Source organism: Dromiciops gliroides, chromosome 3 (genome assembly GCF_019393635.1).
Source record: "Dromiciops gliroides isolate mDroGli1 chromosome 3, mDroGli1.pri, whole genome shotgun sequence".
NCBI classification, from domain to species: domain Eukaryota; kingdom Metazoa; phylum Chordata; class Mammalia; order Microbiotheria; family Microbiotheriidae; genus Dromiciops; species Dromiciops gliroides.
In genome coordinates this window covers 90,067,100-90,081,201 of record NC_057863.1, presented here as the reverse complement: position 1 = coordinate 90,081,201, position 14,102 = coordinate 90,067,100, and positions in this window count along the sequence as shown.

Here is a 14,102-nt window from a genome sequence, read left to right as displayed (position 1 = left end):
AAGATCACATTTAATAGGATAAAGGTAAGATACTGCATTTAAATTAAACTGCATTTAGTAGTACATTTAGATTTTTAAAGTTAATTGCATTAGTACAAGATGGGGGAGGCCTAACTTGGCAGCAGCTCATGTGAGAAACATTTATTCACCACACTTGGCTCTAAATGGCTCTTGACTTTTTTTCCCCAAAAAAAATCAGATCTACACCAAAGGAAGGAGATTTGCCAAGGCTGAGAATATTCAAAAGAATGTGTCACAGATTCTAAAGGCAACTTGCTCCAAAAATGTCTGAGTGATGACAGCATAATTAAAGTAAGTACAGAATCTCAAAGGTCATTTTTTAGCCACTCCTCAAGCAATGGGCATTTCTTTCCTTGCCATACCTTTGCTATAACAAGAAAATGCTGCTGTTAATGTTTTGGTGTTCATAGGGCCTTTCTTTCTGTCTTTCACCACCTTGAGGTATATATCTAATAGGATCTCTGGGTCAAAAGGTCTGGGCTTGTTAGTCTTTTTTTTTTTTTTGCAGGCAATGGGGGTAAAGTGACTTGCCCACGGTCACACAGCTAGTAAGTGTCAAGTGTCTGAGGCCGGACTTGAACTCAGGTACTCCTGAATCCAGGGCCGGTGCTTAACCACTGCGCCATCTAGCTGCCCCCAGTCACTTTTTAAAAATCATAATTTCAGATTGTTTTCAACTATGATTGGACTAATCCTTAGGTCTACCAATTATGCATTAGAATATAATAATATATTAGCATGCCAAGTTTTCTGTAGCCCTTCCATGGCAGCGTGCTAAACAACTGTCAATGAAATTCATTCAAAAGAAGTTGGACTAACAATCCACAATGTTTTAATGGTTGGAGAGTTCTTACGGCCCAGGTTATTACATGGGTAGGCAGCCCATTGAGTTAGTCTTTTAAAGCATATATCTTGGACAGATATTGTAGATAGACTATCCCCAGATATTACAGATAGACTGTATCCCCAGACATTGTAGAGAGAACTTAGTGGAGACCAAATTGCATTTGGGAAACTGAAGAATGCTTACGATGATCCCAAACACCTCCCTTTTTCGTTTTTTGTTTTGTTTTGTTTTTGGGGGGGGTGAGGCAATTGGGGAATCCCACAAGATGAGAAGATATGGATAGATTGTGATCTGCCTCAGTGAAGGAAATGTCTACATGGATGAAATCATTAATTCATTGAAATATTGATGCACACTTCCTTTAAAAAGAAGAACAAGAAGAAAATAAGGTGATAAAGAGAAGAAAGAAAAGAGGAGAATAAGAAGAAAGCAAAGATGGAGAGGAGAAGGAAAAGAGAAGGAGAAGAAAGATAAGAGGAGGAGAAGAGAGGAAGGATAAGGAGAAGAGGAAGAATTAGAAAGAGGAGAAGGAAGAAGAGAATGGGTAAAAAGAGGAGGAGGAGAAGACAAAGAAATTGAAGAAAAAGGCAAAGAATGTGAAGTAGAAGAAGAAGAAAAAGGGGCAGCTAGGTGGCGCAGTGGATAGAGCACCGGCCCTGGAGTCAGGTGTACCTGAGTTCAAATCCGACCTCAGACACTTAACACTTACTAGCTGTGTGACCCTGGGCAAGTCACTTAACCCCAATTGCCTCACTAAAAAAAAAAAGAAGAAGAAGAAGAAGAAAAAGACAGAAGTATAACCTCTGTCTTCAAGTACATGGAGGACTCTGATATGGAAGAAGTAGATTTGCTTGAGGGTCCTACTATAGACAGAACTAGAACACATATATGGAAGCTATAAGGAAGTAGATATGGATTCAACCTAAAAATAACCTTTAACAATCAGAGCTATCAAAAATGCAACTGACTTCCTTATTAAGTGTGAGCTTACCATCACCAGAAGTTTTTAGGCAGAATTCAAATGATGATTTGTTAGGGATATCATAGAAGGCATTCTTGAATTGAGGAGGAGGCTAGATGAGGCTAGACTAATACCTCTTCTAACTCATATTCTATGTGTTTATGAAAACTGAATATATTAATGCTCTGCGTTAGTATATCTGTGCCTCTTTCCATATCTACTAATGAAGAATATGCTATTAGTAACATAATTAGCTTACAGAGTAACTGTGAGAATTCTTAGACTGCTAGAAGAAAAATACTTTTAGATTTCATGGGACTACTGAGTTCCCAGATCATTGTGGCATATTTATCTTCCAGAAGGTAAATCTGAGGAGTTTTCTATGTCTTTTTAGAGGGACTTGATATTAAATTATGACAAGTTTAGGGAGAGGTGCTTTTCCTGGGGAATAATAGTGATAGCTAGTATTTACATTGCACTTTAAGGTGTGCAAAGTGCTTTACAAATATTATCTTATTTGAGCCTCACAACAACTCTGAGAGGTGCTATCATCATCTCCATTTTAAAGATGAGGAAACTGAGAGGTTAAGTGAATTTCCTACTTGTCAGAGGCTGTATTTTAACTCAGCTCTTCCTAATTCTAAGCTCTATCCACTGCACCACCCAGCTGCTACACTGTACCTGTGAATTCAACCCAATGAGGAATTTCTGGGTGAGGGAAACTCCTACCAATGCAGATCAGTACTTTCTCTGCAATTTAGTCTTAGCTGCCTAGAAAACTAAGAAGTTAAATTACTTGCTTAGAGTCATAGCCAGCATGGATCAGAGGTCAAAATATTTTGCATTTATATAGCACTTTTAGGTTTAAGATAATATATATTAAGAATAGCTAATATGTTAACACCTACTATGCACCAGGCACTGTGCTTCACAATTATTAACTAACTTGTCCATCACAAAAACAATAGGAGATAAGTGCTATTATCAACCCTATTTTACAGATGAGAAAAATGAGACAAACACAAGTTAAGTGACTTGTCCAGGGTCACACAGGTAGTAAGTGTGTGAGACCAGATTTTAATCAGATCTTCTGAGCCCCAGTTTCCTTATTTCTAAGCTAAGTGGGTTGGACAAAATTATATCTGAGGTCCTGTTCTAGCTTTATAGCTATGATCCTATGATCTAGAAGCATACACTCAAATTTGGTAAAGTAATCTGATAGATGAGCTAGAAAATTTGTTAAATGAAATTAAAGTTGTAATAGTCTGCCCCCAAGGAAATGAGGTAGCAAGGCTGAGGGTCTGAAGGCACAAAAATAGATACTGAAATGTAAAGGAAAAGGTCTATTAGATGAAAAGAAATAACTGTTTGGAAGTTTTCCAACCTGGGTTCCATGAATGACCAAGGAAGAATCTTACCCACCATGAGGACTGCAAGACTAGAGGGTCAAAAAGCAAGTAATCACACTAGTTAGTTACACCTTCTTCTATTATTTCAGTCTTTTTATTTTGTTTTACTATTTCTTGCTGTCTTATGGAGTCATTGATCTCTGTTCTATTCTAATTTTCATAGAGTTTTGTTTCTTGGGTAAGGTTTACCATTTTCTCAGATAATGGATCAATCCACAGCTAGCTTGGGTCAAGCAGGTCACTTGGCTGCTAGCCTGGGTCTTCAACTTCTGTGGCTACTGTCTCTGGTTAGTTATTGAAAATCTCTGATGGCTTGGATTGATGCTGAGGTCTCACTGGTCACTTAGTTGTTCCAGCATTTCTCTCTCAGAATATTTATTTACCTGAGATCAGAAAAGAATAAATACTAAAGAAACCAAGTCACCATGTATTCATGGACCCATGACTGCTGTATGGGAAATCTCTCCCACTTAGCAGATGACTACAGATCTTTCCTTGCTCACACTCATGGCTGGGAAGGAAAAGAGGGAAAGGACTGAGTGAGAGGCATGCCTATCTTTTCTAATTGAACTCAATTCCAGCTCCCCATCTCGAGTTACTGGTCTTTCTGGCTAAGAAACCAGTTAAGAGGCTTTTTGTTACCATCCAATAGGAACCCCTGAGTAATCAGAGCCTTAAGTGGTTTCCACAGTTCCACATGTTGGAGTAGCATCAGCAGAGAATGTCATGGTCTTCAATGGCCAGTTCCTACCCCATTATCCCCATTATAACTCCCATGGGAGTTGAGGTCAGCAAGAGAGAGAAGAATAGAGAAAGAAGGGAAAAGGATAATTAGAAATCAAAGCAATCTTGGTTTCTCATCACATGAATGTCAGGGCTTCAATATTTCCTCCCTCTTAGAATCTATACAGCTGTTTGCCCACCCATACCTTTCCCAAAAAGAAGGAGCTTATCTTCTACCTCCTCTGTCTCAGTAGATCTTATCTGTAGCTAATTATTTAGATGCTATCTCGCCCATTGGAATGTGAGCTCCTTGTGAGCAAGGACTGTTTTGCCTTTCCCTTGGTGCCTGAAACATAGTGAGCACTTAATAAATGCTTATTGACTGACTCTATGACTGAGCATGGACAGAGCTGGACTGAATGAATGAAAGAAAAAAGTCAATAATTAGATAAGAACAAACACTTATTACTGGGTGACCTTGAACAAGTCACTTCTCTCCAGACCTCTGGATTCTCACTCATTCCAGGAAAGAATGCTGGATTTGCTTTTTTGTTGGTTGGTTGGGTTTTAGAGGGAAGGATTTGGAGTGTGAGCCTTTTTTTAAAAAAATGCTTGCTCTGTTCCTTATTACCTATGTCCTAAATCTCAGACAAGTCATTTTTTCATCTCTGTGTGACTCAGTTTACTCATTCACAAAAAGAGGGAGTTGGAATAGATAACACCTAAAGTCTCTTCTTTTTTCTGGATCTATGATTCTAGGAATAAAATGTAAAAGCCAGGAAGATGGGTGGGAAGGAGCCCAACTTGTGTCTTCAATACTAAATCTTGTCATGGGTATAATGACTCTAGGGACTTGGAGGTGTGAGGGTGGTATTCTTCTTCACTTGTTTGCTTATTGAAATCTATTATTTTCTTTCCAAGATGGGGTGAGTCACCATACCAGGAGGTAATAGCCAATGAGTAGATCCATTTTATTCAAAAACACTCCCAGGGGCCAGCTAATCTGAACACTTATTCTCCAGGTTGCCTGTAGTATTAGATTGCCATATGAAGATGAACTATCTATTAAAAAAAAAATCCTGACCCTTTGCCCTCATCCACACTGGAGCATTGATGATAACAGACTATGACCCTAAATCATAATGGTCTTGCTTTTATTTCACACTGAAGAAAAAGACAGTGCATAAAAGGTTAATGAGATTCTCATCCCTGTCCCCCTCAGTTTCTAAGGTGGCTCAGTGTTGTTGCTGGGGAAGCACTTGAAGAGGCAATTAATTTAACAGTATTTTATTATGAGTGCAGCCAGAAAAGCATTAGAACTCAATTTATGTGCTTCCCTTTCAAACTCATTCAGCCATTAAAGCTGCATAATCTTGGTGGGGTTTGAAGGCCTGTAATTGATCATTGTTTTTTCTTCTCACACCTCATCTCCTATGTTTATTCATGGCAAACGGCACCTCTCTGGGATAATTTGAATAGTTCACAGCAAAGGCCTGGTGTTTCGGATTAGAAGGGGGAAAAAAAAAAAAGAATTTGCTACCTAGGAGAGCAACCAAGGACTGGCGAAAGCGCAGATGGATCGTCCATTATTCTGATTGACCTACTCTAGCCTGGGCTGAATTGTGAAGTCGTCAGTCTTTAGAGCCTATTTACAACCCCTTTCTGAGCCTCTTCCTAAATTCTTCCATTTCCCTTATCACTAGTCCCAAGCCTCAGGTTCCCAATGCTCTCATATGGCCCCAAGCTCCCCAAGAAGGTGCTTTGTCCAAACCTGCCTTCATGAGCACCTAATGTCAGAGTGGCAAAGATGACCCCCCACCAAAAAAAGGGAAAATGACTGATTAAAAAATAAACATTTTAAAATATGGGTCTTTGTTTCATTAAAAGCGCTGTATACTGGGGCAGCAAGGTGGTGCAGTGGATAAAGCAACTGGCCCTGGATTCAGGAGGACCAGAGTTGGAATCTGACCTCAGATACTTGACACTTGCTGGCTGTGTGACCCTGGGCAAGTCACTTAACCCTCATTGCCCAGGGAAAAAAAGCACTATATACTGATTAGTAAATGGTAAAGTGCCTTGAAATTCAGGGCCAATTATACAGAGAACAAGCTCTGAATAATTCTTTTCTCTCACTATATGTGGAAGGTGATGCTGACCACCCAGAGAGAAGGGGATATGTGCACTGTAGGCAGGGACCAGAAATTAGTTCCTGGATGCTATGCTGCCCAAGCCCCTGGAGGAGGCTAAGGAATGATCTTGTTCCTCCCCATGGAATATTTCACAAAGCTTTTATGCCAATCCCATGTCCCTCAACTGCTTCGGGGAAAATGTACTTCAGCTCTTACCTTTTTTAGTTAATTGGGTGAGGAAGCATGACAAAGTGGAAAAGAGCACTGGATTTGAAGTCAGAAGACCTGGGTTCAAATCCCACTGTCCTCTCTAGGACTAACTTTCCCTATCTGTGGAATGAGTAGATTGGATTAAATGACAACTAAGGTCCTTTCCAGTTCTAAATCTATGACTCTGACTTTAAGCATGAGAAGCAAAGTGTTAGTCCTACCCAAGGGTTCCCCTTTCTTCCTTTCCTCTGACTTACATAAGGCAAGAGACAGGTATCCTTGAATCCCCTACTGCTGCAATTAGAGAGACAGTAAAGGATTCACACACAAAAGTGCTGCTTATTGACAGGACTAGATAATTAAATGCCTCTATGTGAGCCATCATTCCAAAACTCTTTTTGTTGTTGTTTTTATTCTGTGCTTTGGGCTACAAGGAAAGACAAAGGTCCTTCCCAAAAGAATATCCAATTCTTAGGATGATCCCCATCACCAACCTACTCGTTCACCAGTGGGGGAGCTATGGTACTTTTTAGCATGGCAGGGTTTTGCAATTTTTTCCTTCCTTCCTTCCTTCCTTCCTTCCTTCCTTCCTTCCTTCCTTCCTTCCATCCATCCTTCCATCCACCCATTCATCCATCCATCCATCCTTTCATCTATGCTTGCATCCATGTTTCCAAACATCCATCTACCTGTTTATCCATTCTTTCTTTCTTTCTTTCTTTCTTTCTTTCTTTCTTTCTTTCTTTCTTTCTTTCTTTCTTTCTTTCTTTTTTGCAGGGCAATGAGGGTTAAGTGACTTTCCCAGGGTCACACAGCTAATATGTATCAAGTGTCTGAGGTCACATTTGAACTCAGGTCCTCCTGAATCCAAGGCCGGTGCTTTATCCACTGCACTGTCCCCGATCATCCATTCTTTCAACAACTATTAATTGAACATCTTTCCTGGATGCTAGAAGGTACACAAAAATCTATGACTTGCTTCATGAACTTAAGGATCTGATACAACACTCATCTTTGCCATGTCTCACCCCTTCAACATCGCCCTGCCTGCACAGGTTGTGAATATCTTTGACTCTTTAAGCAGGACAAGGGGAGTGGGGCAGAAACCAAAAGGGAACAAGTGCAGACCCCCTCCCACAAAAGCTTTGGAGATGAGGTAATGAAGCAAAGGGTGTGTTATCTAAAGGGAGCAATGGAAGTAGGGGGAGAGAAAAGTTTGTTGAATGGCATGAACTTTGGAAAAATTGAGAGAATGATACATGACCAGAGTCACCTGTACACTCTTTCTCTCCAGTGACAAAGATATCAACTAGTTTTGATTATTTTGATTTATTTTCAGTTTGATTATAGGATTAGGCTCCCTTCTTTAGGAAGAGTTAGCCCTAAACTAAGTCAAACTAATATAGATAGTCTCTTAAGTCTATGTTACCTAGAGATTTAGTGAATAGACAGATTATTTAGTAGCAAATAATTTAGAAAAATAAAATAATCATAAGATTATAAGGTTTTTCAGAAGGCTAAATTTCCCTTTACAAAAGAAAGTGGGGTTGACCAGGGCCTAAGTTCCCCTTTATGGCAGCTAGAGAAAGGTTAGCCAGAGGTTATGTTATTTTTTTTCTAGTCATAGTGGATAAGCTCCATTTTTTTCTTGAGCTAGAACCTAAACTGAATGTTGTTTGTCCTTCATTCTCAAAGAGGACTACAACATCAGGGTGAGGTCATAACTTACAGTGATTTGGATTTAAGTGAGGGTGGGCTATGCAACGTCACCATCCTCACTCTCCCCTCCAGAGCCATGTGGGTCCAGTGGCAAGATATACATCAGGATAACTGGAAATGGCCCTGGATGTTTAAGGCAATTGGAGTTAAGTGACTTACCCAGAGGTCACACAACTAGTAAGGGTCTGAGGTGAGATTTGAACTCAAGTCCTCCTGAATCCAGGGTTGGTGCTTTATCCACTGTGCCACCTAGCTGCCCCTTCAGATAATCAATTTTAACATCAACTGATAAGAGAGGAATCAGAGAACTGGTCTCTTTATGCCCTGTATATAACAGTATCCTTCATATTTGCTGGTATGAAGGAGAAATCAACTAGATGAATTTTGGAGTTAAGCTCAGTGCAGAGACATGATAAGAGAACAAGAGCAGCTGAGGAGCACAGTAAATAGAATGTTGGGCTTGAAGTCAGGAAGAGCTGAGTTCAAATTCTGTCTCTGATATTTACTAACTTCAACCCTAGACAAATCACTTAACATCTCTCTGCTTCAATGCCCTCATCTGTAAAATGGGGATAATAATAGCAACTCCTTCACAGGGTAGTTGTAAGGATCAAATGAGATAACATGAAAAGCACTTTACAAACCTCAAGGTGCTATAAAACTGTTAGATGCATATTTTTACGATTATTATTCATGCCCATCCAGTTTGCTTCGAGGCACCCTATGTACTCAAAAATGCTCCTTTGAGGAGAAGAGCAGATGGCATGGTCCTAGTTCCTAACTTCCCTTCTTTGGCTGGACCCTTCAGGAGGTTTTTCCATGATTAGGAAAACTTCCCAAGAGAGTGGCTGAAAGTAGGGACTGAGCTCTTAGCCTTTTGGCTTCCCTACAGACAAAAAGGATTGTAGGCTGCCTGGTCTCAGAAGGATTGTCTGATTTTTATCCTCTGCTATTTGCTTTAATGTGCTTTGATTTTTTAAAATCCCTTTATTTTTTTTTTGTTTTGGGGGGAGGGGTTGTTTGTTTTTTGCGGGATAATGAGGGTTAAGTGACTTGCCCAGGGTCACACAGCTAGTAAAACTGTCAAGTGTCTGGATTCAGGTCTGAATCCAGGGTCATGCTCTATCCACTGTGCCACCTAGCTGCCCCCATTAAAATCCCTTTATAATGTTATAATGAAAGAAATGTAAATAGTATGATCTCAATTGAAACAAAGGATGGGAAGAATGATGATGGGTGTGGGCAACAAAATCCAAAAATCTGATTATATGAATTTACCAATAAAAACATTTAGCCTGTGGAAACGATGAAGGGGATGGTTTCAGAGAAAGTAGCCAATGCTGCAAATTAGAGTTTAGCATTGGTCAAGAGCTCCCTCTGGTGTTGGATAGAGTATATAACAGCTGGGGAGGCTCAGGTGACCGATAGCACTTGGGTCTTGGGATTGTATAGAATAAGGGAACAGGTGTACAATATCCATGGTAGTTAAATTTACAATCTAGTTTGTTCAATGTATTTTTCTAAATGTTTAGTGGAGGAACTGTCCAAAGATGATTCAGTCCTCAAAGCATGCCCAATGTGTCTGGGCTGCTTTATAACCTCATGGAAGTTCTGTTATCCTGCTTCTGAAAATCTGTGATGGAGGGAAATTTTCCCTCCCTGATTGAGAACATGAAGTGTTTATTATTTCTGTTTCCTGATGCTTACTGTATGGCAACAAAAAGTCTTTTTAATTGTCACTGGGACAGAAAGATGTGAGCATCACAAATAGAAGAATTCTCTCTCCTTTGGCAGCTCTTGCATGAGAAGGAAGAAGTTCTTGAAATCCCTGGGTAGGGAAAGAGGTAGAAGTGACAAAAGTATCAGTGGCTTGTTGTCTACCTCCAGCTGCCTAGATGCACTGAAGTGGTATGCTGGATAGAGCACTGAGACTGTAGTCCAAAGACCTAAGTTCAAATGTGAACTCAGACATTTACTATTTGACCCTGGGCAAGTCACTTAACCTCTGTCTACCTCAGTTTCCACAAATATGAAATGAAGGTGATAAATTGCACCTATCTCCCAAGGTTATAGAGAGGAAAACATGAGATAATATTTGTAACGTGCTTATCATGGTGCCTGACTCATAGAAGACACTTAATAAGTGCTTAAAAAGAAATAAATCTCCCCCCTTCATTATCTTCCTACCTGGGCCACGATGTGGCCATGAACCCATGCCACCCCCTTGTTTATCCTGTCTCTGTTGTGTTTATTCTTTCCTGATCTTTTTTGGTTTTTTTGTGGGGCAATGAGGGTTAAGTGACTTGCCCGGGGTCACACAGCTAGTAAGGGGGGGCAGCTAGGTGGCGCTGTGGATAAAGCACCGGCCCTGGATTCAGGAGTACCTGAGTTCAAATCTGGCCTCAGATACTTGACACTTACTAGCTGTGTGACCCTGGGCAAGTCACTTAACCCCCATTGCCCCACAAAACAAACAAACAAAAAAAAAACCCAGCTAGTAAGTGTCAAAGGTCAGATTTGAACTCAGGTACTCCTGAATCCTGGGCTGATGCTTTATCCACTGTGCCACCTAGCTGCCCTATTCTTTCCTCATCTTAGGTGAATGAGTATCAGAGATGAATAGAACAAGTATGACCTCATGAGCTTCAAAAGGTCAGAAGAGCCCCAAGAAATGTAGCAACTAGAATCCATGTCAGCGTCTACCATGGTAGCTAAGTCCAATGAGGATCCATCCCTGAGGGTCAACCCAGAACAGTAGTGAATCTACCAGGCAGACTCTGAGATCTACAAGTGAAGGACCTACATTTCATCCATTAGCTATGCTACTCTCATACATGAACGTGGTAAAAGGGCAGCTAGGTGGTGCAGTGGATAGAGCACCGGCCCTGGAGTCAGGAGGACCTGAGTTCAAAGCCGCCCTCAGACACTTAACACTTACTAGCTGTGTGATCCTGGGAAAGTCACTTAACCCCAATCACCTCACCAAAAAACAAAAAAAAAAAGAAAAACTAGCTAAGTGGCACCACAGTGCACAGAGCACCGGGCCTGGAATCAGAAAGACTCATCTTCCTGAGTTCAAATCCAGCCTCAGACACTCACTAATTATGTGACCCCGGGCAAGTCACTTAACCCTGTTGGCCTCAGTTTCCTCAGCTGTAAAATAGACTGAAGAAAGAAAGGACAAACCACCTAAAAAAAAAACCCTAGGGGGCAGCTACGTGGCGCAGTGGATAAAGCACCGGCCCTGGATTCAGGAGTACCTGAGTTCAAATCTGGCCTCAGACACTTGATACTTACTAGCTGTGTGACCCTGGGCAAGTCACTTAACCCCCATTGCCCCGCAAAAACAAAAAACAAAAACAAAAAACAAAAAAAAAAACCTAAATGGTATCACAAAGAGTGGAACATGACTGAAAACAACTGAATAATAGCTTAACTTTTAAGGGAACAGGGGTTAGGCTATCTCTCCTACAAAACCACACCAATCCATAGACATAGTCTCCTTCCACCAGGTAATGTGGCTGCTCTGCACAGGCACCTGACAAACCACTTTCCAGAACATCAAGACTATAGCTGAGTATCTGATGAACAAGTTCATGAATATTACCAAGGGCTTTCCTGATTCCTACACCATCAAGAAGGAAAACCAGCTAGATTGAGTGGCTAAATCTAATTACTGATCCCCTCCCTACCCAGACACCTCCAACACCACTTTATGATCAAAAAACAGCAATTTTTGAGAAAGTAGATCACAAAGGGCTGAGGAGTCAGTGAGAGAAGAGAAAGTAGAGACAAGTATAAGATTGCTTTTTCTAGGAGTTTGGCTAAAAGAAGGAGGAGAGATAGGATGATTTCTTGAAGGAAAAATAGGGCCTAATGAGGATTGTTTAGGGGTGGGGGAAACGTAGACATGCTTATATGTATCAGGGAAGGGCTAGTAGTTGGGGAGAGACAATATTAAAGAGAGATCAGAGGCTCTAACTGTTATGTGTGATAAGTACCAAGCAAATAGTACCAATAAATTTCCTAATTGTTCAAAGGAGAGATCAATACAAACTGCCAAAGTCAGAGAAACTTACATGGAATATGTGAGAATTGAGATAGGCCTTGAAGAATGAATTGGCACAGCATATGTTCTTCATTCCCTTCCAAATAACAGATTGTGGTGGTATCTTCTTCACTGATTCATTGGTCCATATTTTTTCAGCTTACTGAGTCCCCAATCTTTCCCAGATTGCATGTAAACAAAGTGAAAATGGGAACTGTCTGATATTCTTTCCAAGATTTGGAGAAACATACAAACCTTTAAAAAGATTCCATCTGTCTTGGAATGTGTCTAAAGTATAAAAGATGGTAATGTGTAATACCCCTGAGATACAAATGTTTACTAGCTTTAGGGAATGAGTTTACTGGGATCAGGCAGGATGGAAGCGACATTTTTTATAGACAGTTTGCTAGATTTCCACTGACATCTATCTTTATCTCTGTCCTATTGGGGTTTATTCTAATTTTTCAGTGGCAGTCAATCATTCAGCTTCTTCTCAGTGTGTTCCTATTAATTATCTTTATAGGTTTCCATTCTAGGATCTCAGGAGATCAAGTCGTACACATGGGAGGAAGTAAACACTTTGCAAAACTATGCTGACAGAAACAGTTGTTTCTTTTACAAACTGATGCAGAATGAAGAGAGCAGATCGAGAATAGCAATAGACACAATGGATACAAAAAGGCAAGCAAAAATGAGAATGAAGGGCATCTGGACTCCAGCTAAATACAATGGCCAATCTTGGTCCTCAAGAACAGATGATGGGGGCAGCTAGGTGGCACAGTGGATAGAGCACTGGCCCTGGATTCAGGAGGACCTGAGTTCGGATCCGGCCTCAGACACTTAACACTAGCTGTGTGACCCTGGGCAAGTCACTTGACCCCAATTGCCTCACCAAAAAAAAAAAAAAAAGAACAGATGATGAAGCACACTTCCCTCCTCTTGGGAGAGGCTTCGGCAGCTACAGGTTTAGAATGTGGTATACACTGGCAGACACCATCCCTGAGGTGGATGGTTTTACTTAACTGTTTTTTTCTGGCAAACGGTGGCTCTGTGGAGGGTCATACATGAAGAAATTACTATGGTACCAAAAAACCCCCAAGGGTATTAATAAGAGAGTCATGTTTCTTTAACCTATATACATAGTGTGGTTTTCTGTCAGTGTTTTGGGGAACCAGACCTGCCATTTCATTAGTACAGAAAACTCCCTCTATCAATGCAAACCAGCATCTGTTCTGCAATTTTTAGTCCTAATGAGTCTCTTGAGGCCCTAGGAGGTTAAGTGAATTAATTGTCCTAGGTCAGATGGCCAGTATATGTCAAAGAAAGAATTTAAATCTGGGTCTTCCTAACTCCAAAGCTGGCTTTCTCTCTCTCTCTCTCTCTCTCTCTCTGCTTTTCTGCAGCCACCTCATGTTATAATAAATCTAGTTGTTGTTGTTGTTGTCGACACTTGTGAGAAGGACCCGGCTCCTCAGGGAAAAAAAAAAAAGAGTAGGGACAGGTGGGGCTGAAAACCTTTCTAAGTTAATAGAGAATTTTTCCAATTTTGGTCCATCTAGGATCATAATTTCGAATAATTTTGTTCATTTCTATCAATATTGTCATCTTCTGTGACATATTTAAGATCCCCACAGTCCTAAGACATCAAACCATGCTAAGAAGGGTGTTATTGTTTTGTCTAATATCCTTTTCCCTCAAGTCAAACATAGTCTCAAGAGGGTACCAGAAGAACAGATTACTTCTAATCTCTCAATCTTCAGAGTAGAACAATCAATTAGAGCACACTAGAGGACAATGAGTCAGAGGTAATCTATTCCACCACCAAGAATCTTTGATAAAATATAAATAAAATGATAAAACATCTTTAACCAGCAGCATTGTGTTTCTAAGTTCTACACTGGGAACAGTGATACTTACACAGGAGGGTGGAAGTATGTACTTGAAAATCTGAAAACTGAGACAGGTCTTTGCTGTTTAAAAACAACAACAACAAATCAACAAACAAGTGATTAACCAGCCTCTACCTGAAGAACTC